This window comes from Pinus tabuliformis, chromosome Q (genome assembly GCF_031772625.1).
Source record: "Pinus tabuliformis cultivar Carrire ecotype Pingquan chromosome Q, CPIR1, whole genome shotgun sequence".
Taxonomy (NCBI): domain Eukaryota; kingdom Viridiplantae; phylum Streptophyta; class Pinopsida; order Pinales; family Pinaceae; genus Pinus; species Pinus tabuliformis.
In genome coordinates, this window is record NC_142296.1 from 557,764,947 (window position 1) to 557,780,973 (window position 16,027).

The 16,027-nt window shown below is 37.5% G+C and overlaps 1 protein-coding gene across 1 annotated transcript in view; it reads right to left on the bottom strand.

Moving 5' to 3' along the window:
- The window catches only part of LOC149220653 (Transducin/WD40 repeat-like superfamily protein), a 303,099-nt gene that overhangs the window by 123,212 nt on the left and 163,860 nt on the right, over positions 1-16,027 (bottom strand). The window lies entirely within an intron of this gene.

The window sequence follows — 16,027 nt, forward strand, 5'->3', positions numbered from 1 at the left end:
GATTAAATCGGCGCTGGGAATGAAGCGGAAAAAATCGGAAAAAGCGGGAAAAAAGCGTTTGGTACAAAAATATTCATTTTTTTCTTTTTTTTTCAAATTTCATTATAAATCGCGCTGCCAGGGACCCCCGAGCTTTTTTACGAAAAAAGCGGGCTTTTTTTCGAAAAAAGCACGCTTTTTTCAAAAAAGCGCGCTTTTTTCAAAAAAAGCGGCAAAAAAAATTTTAGGCGCTTTTTTCCCATAAAAAGCGCGATTTAATCGGCTTAGGGAAAAAAGCGCGCTTTTTTCAAAAAAGCGCGATTTAATCGCGCTTTTAACAACACTGATCTCAACCTCCCTCCGCCTTGAAGAATAGTATTCAAAACCAAAACCGATGACTGGACCGGTCCACCTATCAAACTGGTTTTTGAATAGGAACTAGAAAAATTGGACTAGTCAAATCTCAATGAACTAGTGTTTTTTTTTTAATGAAACAATTATGGTTTATATTAATAAAAAGGTTGAAATCCGGGCTAGCTCCCTTACAGATTCTTCACTATCCGTAGCTTCATGACAGTTCAAAATTTCAAAACTGAAGAGGTTGCTTTTACAGCTAACGCCCCCTTCTATTCTATTATAAACTTGATTGTAGACTCGACAATAAACCCCTTGAAAACAGTTATATTTACAGTACATCATAAACCATATTATGGCAACAAGAACCCATTTCCCAACTTACCAGAGTTCCAAGCCTCAATTTTAGTCCCCATTTTCTCCGCTTCGACCTCGCTTGTGATGTGGATCCTCCTGTGCTTCAGACACAGCTCCATCATGCGGACTATTACCGTGGTTCGATTGCACTGGCCTTGGTCGACTTTAATGAAATTTAATTTTTCCACAATCATTTCACGAAATGGGAGAGGATGGTGCATGTTCCATATTCACCAACAATTCTCCCTAACTTAAATTTGCTCCCCTTTGGCCAACAAATCGACCGCGGAAATTAAGTGGCGTAAGATGTGATAGAGCTCAATTTTTTCAAACTTAAGAACTTGGTGTTTTATCCTTTGTAAATTGAAGGAGGATTTGGAATTGAGGTCCTTTGACTTTTATTAAGTTGTCAAATGACTAGAATAGAGTCTCCAAATATGGTGAGGATTGCGCTATGTTTTTATCCAATGCAATCTCAAGGCCCTTCTATAAAGCCATATATTCAGCATGATTACTTGACGCAGTTCCTAGACCCCAGGCATACTGCGATTCAACATGTTCATCGGGGCCCAGAAGAACCCCTTCCGCTCCAGCCAGCTCTAGATTTCCCTTTGATGCACCATCAAAGAACAACGAATATTGCTTTTTGTCCTTTTGCCACTGATTGAATTCTTCAACAAATAATCTGAGGAAGAAGCTATCCATTTGAAATGAGCGAAGGCTAAACTTATATGCTTGGTCCATGGATTTACCCACTTTAATGCAATCCTTCTCTTCCTCTGTAAGCTTGTCCAGTTCAAAAGATTTATATCCACAAGTTGTTATAGCCTCTAAAAGGAGGGAGGTGGCTTTAATTGTGGCCAATAGGGGTTCAGTTTCTTTGTTGTTAAATATTGCATTGTTCCCCATTAGCCAAATGGACAACACAAGTATTTCAAGAGGGATTCCCAGCAACAGGAAAAGAGTGGTGGAGGTTTGTCCGGCCGCGGTATCTTACATTTCCAATTCTCAAACATGTCTTCCCAAGATTCGGGGATCATTTCTACATTTATCAGTCGGGAGAAGGCAGCGTTCCAAATTGTAAGGGCGAATGGACATTGTTTGAAAATATGTTGAATATTTTCCTCCGACGTTTTACAAAGTACACATCTCAAAGGAGCTACAATGTTTCTCTTCTTTAAATTTTTTGTCCTAAGGATTTTTTGATGCGCCATTGCCCAACAAAAGAAATTGACCTTTTGAATTCCATACTCATCTCATAGCTTTGACCAAATCTTGCGAGCACCAAAGTGTTGAAGCTTTGTGATAAGGGAGGCATAGCCTTCTCTGATAGAATAACATAAATGAGGACTATTTATCCAGGTTCGTTGATCATGATGTGATCTAGAAATGGGATCCATACCTTTTAAAGTGGAGAGCAATTGGATCTAGCCCAGATGCGAATTTGATGGTAGGCATAGGTTCGCCCATCCTTTCCAATCCACTTTGTCATCCCAAAGGGAAATATCATGAAGCATGTTAAGACCTATGCACGACATCCATTCTGCTAAAGGTTGAAAAACTTCTTGTTCCCCAATTGGACCATCCAAAGAAAAATGGTCTTTCCAAATATTTATGTGAACTATGTTACCATCTTTCCACAAGAGATTTTCTGTGATGAGAGGAGTTGCTTCTTTAAACAGTTTCCATATTTTGGAACCATTGGTTGGCCAAACCACTACTTCGAATCTTAGGATACGAGATTATGAAAGTATTTTTTGGAAAATGCCTTCTTCTACCATTCTTTGGAATCTGAAATAAGTCTCCATATCAGTTTTGCAACAAGAGCAAGATTCATGTAATATGGCTCCTTAATAACTAGCCCACCAAATTTTTTGGGAAGACGAACCACATTCCAATGAACTAGATAGTATTTTTTTCACTCTGCTTACCTCCTTGCCATAGGAATCTGTGGATCAACTAACTTACTTGGTTGATCACCCCTTTTTGAGCCAAGAGACCTCAATGAACCATTCTTTAAAAAAATACAATAAATAATTATTTTTTAATGAAAAAAAACTATTTTTAAGCTTTAAAACCATGATTCCAAACCCATAGAGACAAAATATACAAAGTTTGTTCATCTATATACTATTTAAAGGTGAATATATCAAAATGGCACGGAGTGCAATACATATCAGCAACAAAATATATAATTAATGAGGGCTCTAAATGGCCTCTAGAGTCCAAAAACAATGCTACAAGCTATGGGGTCTGTTGTGCCCTAAGATGCACACCTAAATTAGCATGGGAAAAGTCCTCAATCCCACCAGGTTTGGCCCTAAAAGAGAAATGTTCAAAGAAAGAGTTGTCACCTGATCTCAACTCCCTATTTAAGCTCTCTCCTAGCTAAGCTAATGGGGTGGCCCCTAAAAGAAAGATATCTACAAGAAAACTTGTTAGAGATAACAAGCTCTGGGAGATTATGATGTTTATTAAATTAGTTAAGACTTCACCAACTTAACAACTTGAATTATATCTTAAAATGTGATTGATTAGCAAGTATGAATAATTAAGAGCATATAACAATCAACAGTTTAGATAAATCAACTATGTTCATAAGATATTCTGCAAGACAAATATAATTAGACTAGTGCCAAATATACTTGCAAGAAATATATGCTCACAAATAAATCCACAATACTTCCAAATATGATATATCAAGTAGATCAACAAGTTGAACAATTAGAGAAACTACAAAAGCAAGAGGTTAGTGAACCACACAAGAGATTATATATAACTTTGAGATATGAGCAATAAATGGATTTAGAACTTGCAAGGAAATAGAGCTTGTACTTTAAAGAGATGTATGCTCAATTATGATGAAATAACATTAAAGGACAATTGGCAAGAGCATGTAAATGAACAAGTACAAGAATATAATTGAAATGCTTGCAAACTTGATAAAATGCTCACAACCTAAATTATACAATAACTAATTGTGTGAAAGATGCAAACAAGTGTATGTGAAATGTGTGAGGCAAAGTGATCTTGGTGAATTTTATTATATATCTAAGGTTTGACTTCCCCTCAATTCCTTCCATTTGGTAAGGAGTGAGGTGGTTGCAAGAAGTGCTAAGTGAGAAGGCTAAGGCCTTATTAATGACACCCTCTTAGGACTTCAATACAATCCGCGTGCCTTCATTCCTACAAGGGACTCGGCCACAAGAGAACTGTGAGGTCACACGTTTTAACCTTTGTTCCAAACTCAAATATTTTAGAAAATGGACTGACAGTTAGGGAAGGTTGTCCTAAGTTTCTATCAACCAATCTTATGCTTGGAGGTAAATTTTAGAGAACGCAATATAAAAACTAGATCTTAAATGCAAATTAGTTAATTGCTTCAAGTGAGATACAATTAGAATGAAATGCTTCAAAAGTGAAAACTCTTAAGATTTATCAATAGAAAAATACCATTCCACTTATATGATCAAATTAGCAATTAGCACTTTGAGCACAAATTATGATGTTAATATGAGATTAGCAAGCGAAAAATACCCAATGAAGCAAAGTGATTTAGATCAATGATAATGAGATAGAGCAACATCAATGGAGATGCCAATTAGATCAAGAGACAAGTAGTTAACCAAACTTTTCAATGAAACCCAAAGCAAATTATTTCAAGTTAATGATGAAAGATTAAACTACTTGCAAAATGAAATTAGATCTAGAAATGCTAATGCAACTAGATAATGAAATGTGCAAGAAAACTAATCTAAACTAAACTAATAATGCAAAATAAACAAAGTTAAAGACTAGATCTAAAGAAAAAGCTAGCAAAAGAAAAGAAACAAGTTAGAGACTAGACATGCAAGAGGCTCTCTTACCAAATGAGGAGATAGGGATACCAAGGGGGAAAAACCCCAAGCTCCCTCAAGAAGAATTCTCTTTATTGTTATTACAAGATTGAAAACCCTCTTAGAGAGAAGCGAGGGCTTAGATCATAGAGGAGGGTTGACAAGAAATTGGGCCTCAATGAGCTAATACCCTTCCTCAAAGAGTTAAAAAAATATGAAAATTATTTACAAAACTTGTGATGAAATTACAATGGAATTCCTCCAAGAAAACTTGCTTTCCCTCAAAAAATTTCATTCCAACTGCAAGATGTCCAAGAGGAATTTCACATAAGAGGGAAATACCCTCTTTCTGCTTGCGTCCAGGAGAAAAATGGCTCAAAAACGAAGACGGCTTCCACAAAAAATTTATCAATTTTTTCCAAGCCTCAGTGACGGATCTCTTGAAAATATCGAACTTGAAAAACCCTTAAAACCCTAGCTTTCTAGGATCTACGCAGGAGAGAGGAGAGGGTTTGTTCAACGAACAAGTGTTTAGCTTCAACATTTAATTTCTCTTTGATCCTCAAGCTTCCACTTGTAAGAAAAAATTTCAAGAAAATTCTCCAAGCCAAACCCTTGTTCTTCCTTCAGCTTTGCGAAAAAATAGAGAGGATATCCAAACTACACACAAGAGAAATATATATACAAATATTTATAGATCTAGTAGCCCAAAGAGTGTGAGGACACCTCTACTCTTGGGTAGCAAAAATACAAGTTCTAAAATAGTTAGATCTGACAAATGAAGTTCATAGATAGATAGATCTGAAAAGTTAACCAAAAGGTTTACAAACTATGGCAAAGAAAATCCCTTTAAAATTATCTTATGATAAGACTTTGAGAGAGATCAATGTGGGTTCTTCCCTATGTTGTAGGAAATGCCAATTTTGGTGGTGTACCAGTACCCGGGATGCCTCGAAACGACGAAACGGCTTTGAAACGCCATCGGTCGTACCATACGGCATTTCGCAATTTCAAAACATCGGATGGTACGGCTGACGGAGTTTAGATGCAATATGCCAAGTTTCAACGGCGAAAAAGAAATGAAATTTTTTTAAGCCTTCTTCGGCCATCTCAGCTTGTGGAAAGAGGGCATGGGCCCCATATAACACCAAAACACACTAATAAATTAATTTTTATGTGGTTGTTAGCTAAGTTTAATAAATAAATTACAAATGGAATTCTCTAGAAGATGAGAAGAATAGAACTCTCTAGAAACCCTATGAGCCTCTTCTTTTCTTTAAAAAGGAACTCCATTCACTCATTTCTCACACAATGTTTTGCAAGAAGAGCTTACTATAACAACAACAAGGAGTTTGTTTGTGTTTTGGAGCGTGAGCAACAAGAGGAAGGGAATGGGAAGCAAGAGGAAGAGTGTGGACAGCAGTTAGTTGGGTGAGTTTTCATTTCCTAATTTTGCATCATTCATGGCTTCTCAAAGTAGTGTTTCAAGTGCCTCTAGATTAGGTGAGTTTTTCATTTTGTATTATTGTAATTTTGCAGTAATCATAGCTTCTCAAAGTTGTGTTTCAAGTGCCCCTAAAGCCACTCAAGCAAGCAGGCAGCAAGAATATTATACTCTATGGAAGTATGTTACCAAAGTGAAGCAGATGGGTTCTGAAGGTACATGGGAATGGAAGTGCAATTTGTGCAAAAATGAAAAGACCTTCAAGTGCTCTTACACAAGAGTGAAGGCTCACATTTTACATGAAGAGATAAAGGGTATTGATGTGTGTGCACATACCAAAAATGCAGAGGTGAGGGCTAGATTCAAGAAAGAGAGCGATGATGCTCAAAGGTTGAAGGATCAAAGAAGCAAAATTGGCATGGGCACTACCAATCCTCGCATGTCTGATAGCGTTGAGCCAAGGATTGTTCAAGAAGCAAGAAAGAGGAGGGCACTAGAAGTAGAAGTTGAGTTATCAAAGCCATCAACTCCAATTCAAGACAACAGATTGGCGAAAATGCTTGATAGTCAAGGGAGAGAAGAAGTTGACTCAAGAGTGGAAGGGCCATATTTGCTTGTGGCATCCCCTTTAATGTGGTTCGATCCCCATATTGGCAGGATTTGGTGAGAGCGATTAACAAAGCTCCTCAAGGTTACAAAGGCCCAAACTATGAAAAAGTCGGAACAGTTTTGCTGAAGAAAGAGAGGCAACTTCTTGATGATGTTCTCAAACCAATTCGTACCTCATGGGGTAGTACAGGGGTTTCTATTATCTTAGATGGCTAGACTAATACAAGACGCAAGCCTTTGATTAATGTCATTGCATCATCACCAAAAGGAGCCACGTTCATCAAAGCAGAAGATTGTTCGGGTGAGATAAAGGATAGTAAGTTCATTGCTGATATTTTAATTTCTATTATTGAACAAGTACGCTCAGAAAATGTGGTGCAAGTTATCACGGATAATGCACTTGTTTGCAAAGTTGCAAGCTTGAGAGTAGATACAATCACATATTTTGGACTCCTTGCATTGTCCACAATTTGAATCTGATTTTAGAAGAGACTGAGGCAAAAATAGAATGGATTAAGGAGGTCACAGGGTAGGCTAGGGATATTATAACATTCATCACCAACCACCACCAATCTCAAGCAAGATATCGAGAATACTCCAAATAGGAGTTGTTGAAAGTTGTTGAGACATAGTATGCCTCAAACTTCATCATGTTGCATTGCCTTGATGATGTTAAAAATGCATTAATGAGTATGGTGGTGGGTCCAACTTGGGCCGAGTGGAGACAGGCAGATTCAGAGAAGGGAAGTATGGTGAGGAGGGTGTTGGTTAATGAAGATTGGTGCAACAAAATTGATTTCTTGCTCAAGTTCACATTGCCTGCATTTGATCTTCTTCGAGTTGGAGACACAAAGAAACCTTTCTTAGGAGAGGTTTATGATGGCATGGATACCATGGTTGAAAAAACTGTGGAAATTATTACACAGGAGGCTCCCACTCTTTTGTTGAACAAGTGAGGTCCATTATTGTTACCAGGTGGAATGGCTTCAACACTCCATTGCACACTTTGGCACATGCTCTGAATCCAAAATTTTATGATGAAGAATTCATTGTTGAAACCAATGGAAAGAGGAAGGCTCCACATAAGGACAAGGAGGTGGCCAATGGAGTGAAGAAAGACTTTCAGAGGATATTTCTAGCTTCTTTACAAACTGATGTAAGGCAAGAATTTGCCTATTTTGTTGTTAGATTAGAGGATTTTGAAGACATATTAGCTTTGGATGAGAGGAGGACCATGGACCCAGTTAAGTGGTGGACTTGTCATGGGGTAAGTGGTGTTCATTTGCAAAGTCTTGCCACTCGTATCCTATCACAAGTGGCAAGCTCTTCATCAGCAGAACGGAATTGGAGCACCTACAGTTTCATTCATAGTGTGAAGCGCAACAGGTTGGGATTGCAGAAGGCAGAGGACCTTGTATATGTGCATTCAAACCTACGCCTTGTGTCTTTGTTATGAATATAATTCATAACAAGTAAATAAATAAAATAAATGTAAATATTAAATAATTAAATATTGATTAGGGCAAATAGTCATTAAGTTAAGTGAAAAGGCATGTCTAAAAGACATGCCCAGTCACAAAAGGACATCTGCTTAGGTATATATATGCGGGTCCTCATTGTAATAATCATCACTTATATATATATATATATATATATATACCTCGTGTATTTTTCCATTCAAGTCTACAAGCTATCCGTTTTTATGCTTCAGTGGTATCAAAGCCATGGCACACAATATAATCATGCGGGTCTTTGAACATTGTTCGCCGCACAATGTGCCATTACGTTCACAGCTTGAATGTGTTGAGCAGTTTAATAAAATTCATGAAGTATTTCAGTGTTTAGAAAAATCATGTTCCTAAGCTGCAACATGTTTTAAGGAGAGTTATGCAAAAGTCGATAATAAGCAAGATGATAGTGATGGTGAAACAAAACAAGGATCAGGATGAACAATATCATAACAATGAGGAATATGCAAAAGAAGATATTGGTGGTGATAAAGATTCTTTTACACCAACAAATTTCATTGAAAAGCCTATTAAGTGATCCAAAAAGAGTTGGTGTCCTTACTAGAGCACGACTATGCAAAATACCCCCTTAAAGAAAACTAAGTCAAGGAGAAAAAAAAGGGCAGTAAGGGCGCTCCCAATGGAAGGCTTCAGGTTCCAATTCCTTATGTAGATGATTTTGATGAAGAAGAATTAAATAAGGCTACACATCTAATTGAAGGAGAAGTCTCAATTTCGTGAGTGGGAATGGGACATGAAGATGTTTCAGTTGATGACTTTTCTGAAGTTCATGATGCTTGTCTTGAAGATATGATGTACTTCCTAGGTCGTAACAACTATGGTCTAGGTATTGTAGCCAGTGTTACTAATAAACTCGCAACAACACAAAATGATTTTGAAAATGTGAGGAATCATATGGAAAGTGAGACCAGTAGAGTTGTATGTCTTGAGCAAAAGTCAAAATTCTTGACTCAAGGATATAACAAGAGAGCAGGCAAATCGGTGGAAACTGATAACACTCCAGAAGCTGGTCTTATTGTCCAAAATGAGGAGGGCCTTATTTCCGAAAAGGAATTATTGCTTCCAGCATTCAAGCTGCCAATTGAAAGCAATGAATCAACTCAAAGATGTGAATTTTTGCAAAAAACAGAGTCTGCCACGGCTAAGATGGAAGATGAGCCTAGCGCTGACTCAGAGTACCTTACAGACAATAAGGTCGAGAATGCACACGTTGTTAATACCAATGACTCAGAATCAAGGAATGTGCAGTGTGAAGGAAAATTGTAGGAAGGAAAATATCATGAGAAGTGGATGGAAGAAAATGAGAAATTGAGGGAAATGGTGTTGGATGGAGATGGCAACATTGGGGCAAATCATTTTAAATCCCTCCAAAATCTTCCTAAACTAAAAATACTCCGCTTGTCAAACAATGGAAGCTGTGAAGAGATTCCACGAGAATTGGGACAACCTCATGCATTTTCTCGACTGAAAAAACTCGAAACAGAAAAATTAAAGGGTTTGAAATCATTTCCGTCCATAAAAGATAAAGTGTTGCCCAAGTTAAAGCAACTACTAATCAAAAATTACAACAACTCCATTAGAGAATTTGTGCAGCAGGATGACATGATGGACAGGCAACAAAATAATGCGGGACCTGAAGATATGTATGGTCACTTCTTTAAAAGGAATACTTCCTATTACTCAGTCAATGGAAAACTTATGTACAGATATGTTGTCATTATAGAGGATTTATGGGCTGGTGAAGTTTTACTACTCCCAAGGCATTTAAGTACGAAGTTTATTATATTGTTGGCAAAGACTGGCCAAAAGCTCTGTCCACTCTAAGAATATTGTTGTCTGTGTCAATGGAATCAAAATGACAATTGGGTGCTTACTACATCAAAGGACCAATTGCTCATGCTCACGCTATGTTCCAACCCTCCTCAACAACCACACGACCATCACGCTGACACACCCACTCAGCAGACGATCGAATAGTATTACGGCACCGTGTCGTCTAAGTTTAAAAAACCCCGACACCCCTGTGCCCTGTTCCCCCACCCCCCCCCCCCCCCCCGCGGTGTTTTGTTTGTCTCATCGTTGTCCAAAAAACCGACGACATTGTCTTCCTTTGCCCCGACGAGCACTCCCTTATCCGTCAACTACCCCATTGTGTCCTCTATCCCTGTTGTCTATGTTGCCTGCTAGACCCCTACGCTCTCTCATCAACCCATCCTTCTGTCATTCCAACAAGATAAAAGACCGCAATCTTCGCTGTCAAACACCGTGTCCGAAAGTCAAGCTTGACGTCCGTTGGTAAATCGTAACTCATCAATGTCGAAAACCGTAACCGTCAATCATATCTATTTTTTTTAATTTTGATTCGTTAAAAAAAATAACCTTAACAATAGTTTGACATGGGTTGATAATCTTATATATATATATATTGTTAGATATAAACTATATTAAATAATTTTAATATGGTTATATATATAAATATATTTATTTAAAAGATTATTTATTATTAAAATATATATATATATATATTAAAAAAATTATATATAAAAAAACTATATTAAAAAAATAAAAAATAAAAAAAATAAGAAAACTTATTCCCTGATAGAGTTACTAGCAAATTATAGACGCTGAGCCACCAGTGACAGCAACTTTCCATATGCCGAGACAACAACCGCAAAGACAATTGCCAGCGATATAGCTTTGAGGACAAAGCTTCTGAAGGAAGGGGCTATGTTATGAATATAATTCATAACAAGTAAATAAATAAAATAAATGTAAATATTAAATAATTAAATATTGATTAGGGTAAATAGTCATTAAATTAAGTGAAAAGGCATGTCTAAAAGACATGCCCAGTCACGAAAGGACACTTAGTTAGGTATATATATGCGGGTCCCCATTATAACAATCATCACTTATACATTTTATACATATCTAATAAATTATTATTATTAGGTACCTCGTGTATTTTTACATTCAAGTCTAAAAGCTATCAATTTGTATGCTTCAGTCTCATAGGGGTGAAGAATATACAAGTGGACCTCATAAAGAATGGGATGTGGATGCAGCATGTTCAGATTTAGAACTTTCTCTTTCTGCTCTTGAAATTTGTGCTAGTGGTGATGCAAGTGCATCTGGAAGCACTAGTGGGGTTGCATCTTTTGATGAACAATCATCTTGTTCTATCTTTGTTGATGAGGATGAGGAGTTATATTAGTAATATGTTGATGTAGCCATGATTGTCTTTAGTTCATGTTTTATTTCAGTTTTAGCACATAATGTAAAGCCTCGTCTATAAAGGCTAATTTTGGATATTTGCATCATGTAATCATCTGTTGGAGACTTGGAGTTAATATAGATTCGGATTTCCTTCTAAAATGTCATTTATATGTCTTATTCTTTCTTTTCTTGCAAAATAATGTGTTATAACTTATAAATTATAATTTATTTAATATTGACAAAATATATATATATATATATATATATATATATATATATAGATAGATATATAACGTTTCAATTGTGTTTCCATTTTCCGGGGGTCGTGTTTCTAACCGTCCCCGTTTCGAAAACTTCTAGACATTTCAGCGTTTCATGCAACTTAGTTTCTTCCACTTCTATGCCTTGAGAGTTGGTCAGTTCAATCAAAAACTTCTCCAAATTCCCATGATCTAATTCAGAGAATAAAATCTCTACACACTTTCAAAAGATAATGTTAGATCCAGAAGGGGTTAGATAGCACAATGAAAAAAGAAGACTAGGGTTTCAACCGAAAACCCACTAGCGCTTCTAAATCTAGAGAGTTTCTCTAATCCAAATATCAATGCAAGATAATTGTACATCAATAGATCCAAACTATGGCAAATGGAAACAACAATTAAATTATCTACTAGTAGAGCATTAAAAATAAATGAATCAGAAGAATATTACCATAGATGTAGAAGAATAACACCACAAAGCTTTAACCCCAAAGCTTTCTTTATTATTCAGACAAACAAACAAACAAACAAAAAAATTTAGTACAGTAGAGCTTCGATAGCCAAGAGCTCGATTACAATTCCTGATACAATGAGAGAGAGAGACCGCTCTCCAAGTGAAATGTGTTGGCATTATGATTCTGGTATGGCTCTATGTTACAGGTGTTGTACTTGATGGCAACTCTCTTAAGTGGCAATGCTCTGTTTAGGCTCTCAAAATGTTGGAAAATAAGAGGTATGCAGGGACACCGTACAAAAGTTGCGGACCCGCAGGAATATCATAGATAAAGTGCGTACATACCCGCAGGTTACTCGTTCATGAGGTGCGAACCCCCAGTTCACTCACTTCAAGGCAGAGAAGCGCACTCACGTGGGGTTTCTTATGTTTGGCCCGTGGTATTTAGTCCGCCGTTCTTGATTCTATGGTTTTGGCCCGTGGTATAGGATCTAATTTAGCCCCGGTTTGGATCCCTTGTATTGGTGATTGATGGTTTTGTCCCATGGTGTGAATAAGGGCTTGACTATAAATAGGGAAGGAGATCACTTGGCTAAGGTATCTTTGCAAATTGTATATCTTAAGATCTGAAATATTGGGTTATCGGTTTAAAAGCTTGATCTATATATAAGTGAAGTTGAAAGTGAATCTATGAAGTGTGATCTCTCGGGCACATGATCAGATCTGGGCATCTGACTATCTGTGGCACACTGGTGGACTGCCAATTCGGCCCTAATCAGAGGTTCGCAGGTGATTAACGGTGCAAGTGCAGGGGTACGCACAGCAGAAGAAGGCGCAGTGCGTGGGTACGCACAGCAGAAGAAGGCGCGGTGCGTAGACACGCGGCGCGATAGCATCTGAGGGTGCGTGGCCACAATAGTAGTACGCGGCGTGATTGAAGAAACAATGCGTGGGTACGCAGTGCAGTGGAAGGCTCTCTGCGGGGATATGCAGAGACGCAGAAGGTGAAGTGCGAAGCCACGCAGTCCAGATAAAGAAAAATTGTGTATCTGTCCTAAAACATTTGTTGATCATCTTCCATTTATTGCTGCAGAGTTTTGGGTTTATATTTCTGGTACTATCTTTCTGTTTACAGCATTCTGAGAAGTTGGGTAATTCTTGGAGTTTGGGTAATTTGCATGTACTTGATGATTATTTGATATTCTTGGATCCAGTTTGAAAATTTATGAAAAGTGGTCCTTGAAAGAAAAGAAGTAGGGGGTTTTAGCTCCCTTCCAGAAGAGACTGGAAAAACGAGAGAGAGTTGTAGCTCTCTGTAGGTTGCAGCCTGCGTACTGGTAAAGGACTGCACCAGTACAAAATCATTGTAAAAGGAGTTTCTAATTTGAAAGAAGATAGAGACATATTGCAGCAGGTGGTTTTCACCCACATTGGGTTTCCACCTTATATCTGGTGTTCTTTGATGTGAATATCTGTTTTTTCTTGTTCATGCTCATTATTTTATGGTACTGACATGCAAAAATAATTCAAAGTATAAATAAGGAAGATTTATTAAAAGAACTTGATAATACTGATTCACCCCCCCTCTCAGTATTATTTCCAACAATTGGTATCAGAGCAGATCCTTCAGAGAAGCTTGATCGCTTGAAGGAAGATCATTCATCATGAGCAACTACGAGAGGGAAGCATCAATCAGGCCACCAATTTTTGATGGGACAAACTTCAATTATTGGAAGGTAAGAGTTACTGCCTATCTTCAATCTCTTGGTACAGAAGTTTGGGATATCATAGATACAGGCTACACTTTTCCTTCAGCTACTACAGATCCGGCCGAGAAGAAGAAATATGAAACAAATGCTAAAGCAGTCAATACTCTACTGGGATGCTTATCTCAAACAGAATTCGTGAAGGTTATGCAATATAAATCCGCAAAGGAAATATGGGACAAGATTGTCTTGAGCTACGAAGGAGATGAACAGGTAAAGCGTGCTAAACTTCAAACCCTCAGGATTCAGTATGAGAATCTCAGAATGTATAATGATGAAAGTGTGGCTAACTATTTCCTTCGGGTAGACGAGATTGTTAATTGCGTGAAAAACTTGGGTGAAGAAATAAAAGAGGCTATTGTGGTTGAAAAAGTTTTAAGATCATTGTCCCCCAAGTTTGAATCTAAAGTGTCTGCAATAGAAGAAAAGGAAAATCTACGAACTCTTACTATGTCTCAGCTACACGGAATTCTAACTGCTTATGAAATGAGAAAAGGAGGTCCAGCAGACAGGAGAGAAGCTACTTTCAAGGCTTCAGGCAAAGGAGACTACTATGAAGCAAGTCACGCGCCAGAAGAAGAAGAAGAATCAAATTTTGTCAGAAATCTTCAACGGGGTACTGGAAGGTTCAAAGGTAAGTTACCTTTTAAATGTTTTGCTTGTGGAAGAGTAGGTCATTATGCTGCGAAATGTCCTCATAAGGATAAGATTGACAAAGGAAAGGAACCTGCTAGATGGAACAAGAAACAGAATGCAAAAAGCTACTACACTCATGAAGATAGTGATGGTCTATCAAATAGTGATGAAGATGAACGAGGTAATGACTATAAACTTTTAATGGCATTTGAAGATGATGATTACATGGATGTTATAGATGTGGATAGCCTTTATGAAGAAATTTCTAGACTCAAGAGATGTATAGAATAAAAGAATATGATCATTGATACTCTACAATTTCAAATTGATGAAAAGGAAAAATATCTTGAAAAATTAGAAGGTGAAATTGTTGGTCTTAGAAAAGAGATTGAGAAAACAAAGGCTATTAATCTTAAGTTTGTCAAAGGATCTGAAACTCTAGATGAGATCATCAATGTACAGCGTTCTCCACTAAACAAGACAGGTCTGGGGTATAATGGAGAAACTTCTCAAGCATCCACCTCAAAGAGTTATCTTGATGCAGCAAGAAGGAATGAGCAAAAGCACAATGGAGATCACCAGGTAAAGCAGGGACGAATTACATCAAGAACAAACAAAGACTATCAGGTAAACCAGGGGCAATCCGTCTTAAGGATGAACAAAAGCTACAACCAGCCACAGGTAAAATCCTCTCAATTTGCTTCAAGAATGGATGACAATTGAAATTACAATCATTTGGCCGGAAGATTTGATAACCGCAGAAGTTTCTTCAATGGACAATGCTTCTCTTGCCATAACTTTGGTCACAAAGCAGCTCAATGTGTTGCATATAAAACAATCATGACTAGAGAAGCTCAAAAACAAAGAAGTATGACCGGGATTACAAAAAGGACCTATAACAACTTTTCGGCTCTTGAAAATGAAGTTGAATGTTCTATTTGCAATAACTTTGGTCATGAAGATTCTGAATGCAGGAGCAGGTTTCAGCAGACAAAGGAACAAGCCTCAAGCACCAAAACATGGAGAATAAAGGAACCACAAACAGAAAGATGTGGGATAGCATTTTATGCAGAGGGACAGGAAAATCTATGGTACATTGACAGTGGATGTTCGAAGCATATGACAGGTGATAAAGAAAAACTTGAATCATATTCTGCTTTAGAAAAGGGAAAGAAAGTTTCTTTTGGAAATGATACTCCTGCAGCTATAAAAGGAAAAGGCACTGCTCAGTTAAAAGAAAAGGTCAAAGCTGGAAATGTTTTGTATGTTGATGGATTGAAGCATAATCTTCTGAGTGTCAGCCAGATGTGTGATCAAGGAACCGAGGTGATATTTAGATCAAATGGATGTCTTGTTCGTGATCTTGATACAGGTAAAACAGTGATCAAAGGTGAAAGAACTCCAAATAATCTATACATATTTGAAGAAGGACAACAACAATGCTATCTAAGCAAGGATGATGAACACTGGTTATGGCACCGGAGGTTGGGGCATCTAAGCTTTTCACAAATAAGGAAAGCATGCAAATATCAGGCAGTTCGCGGTCTTCCAGATATCAAAATTCCAGACAACACCATATGCAAATCA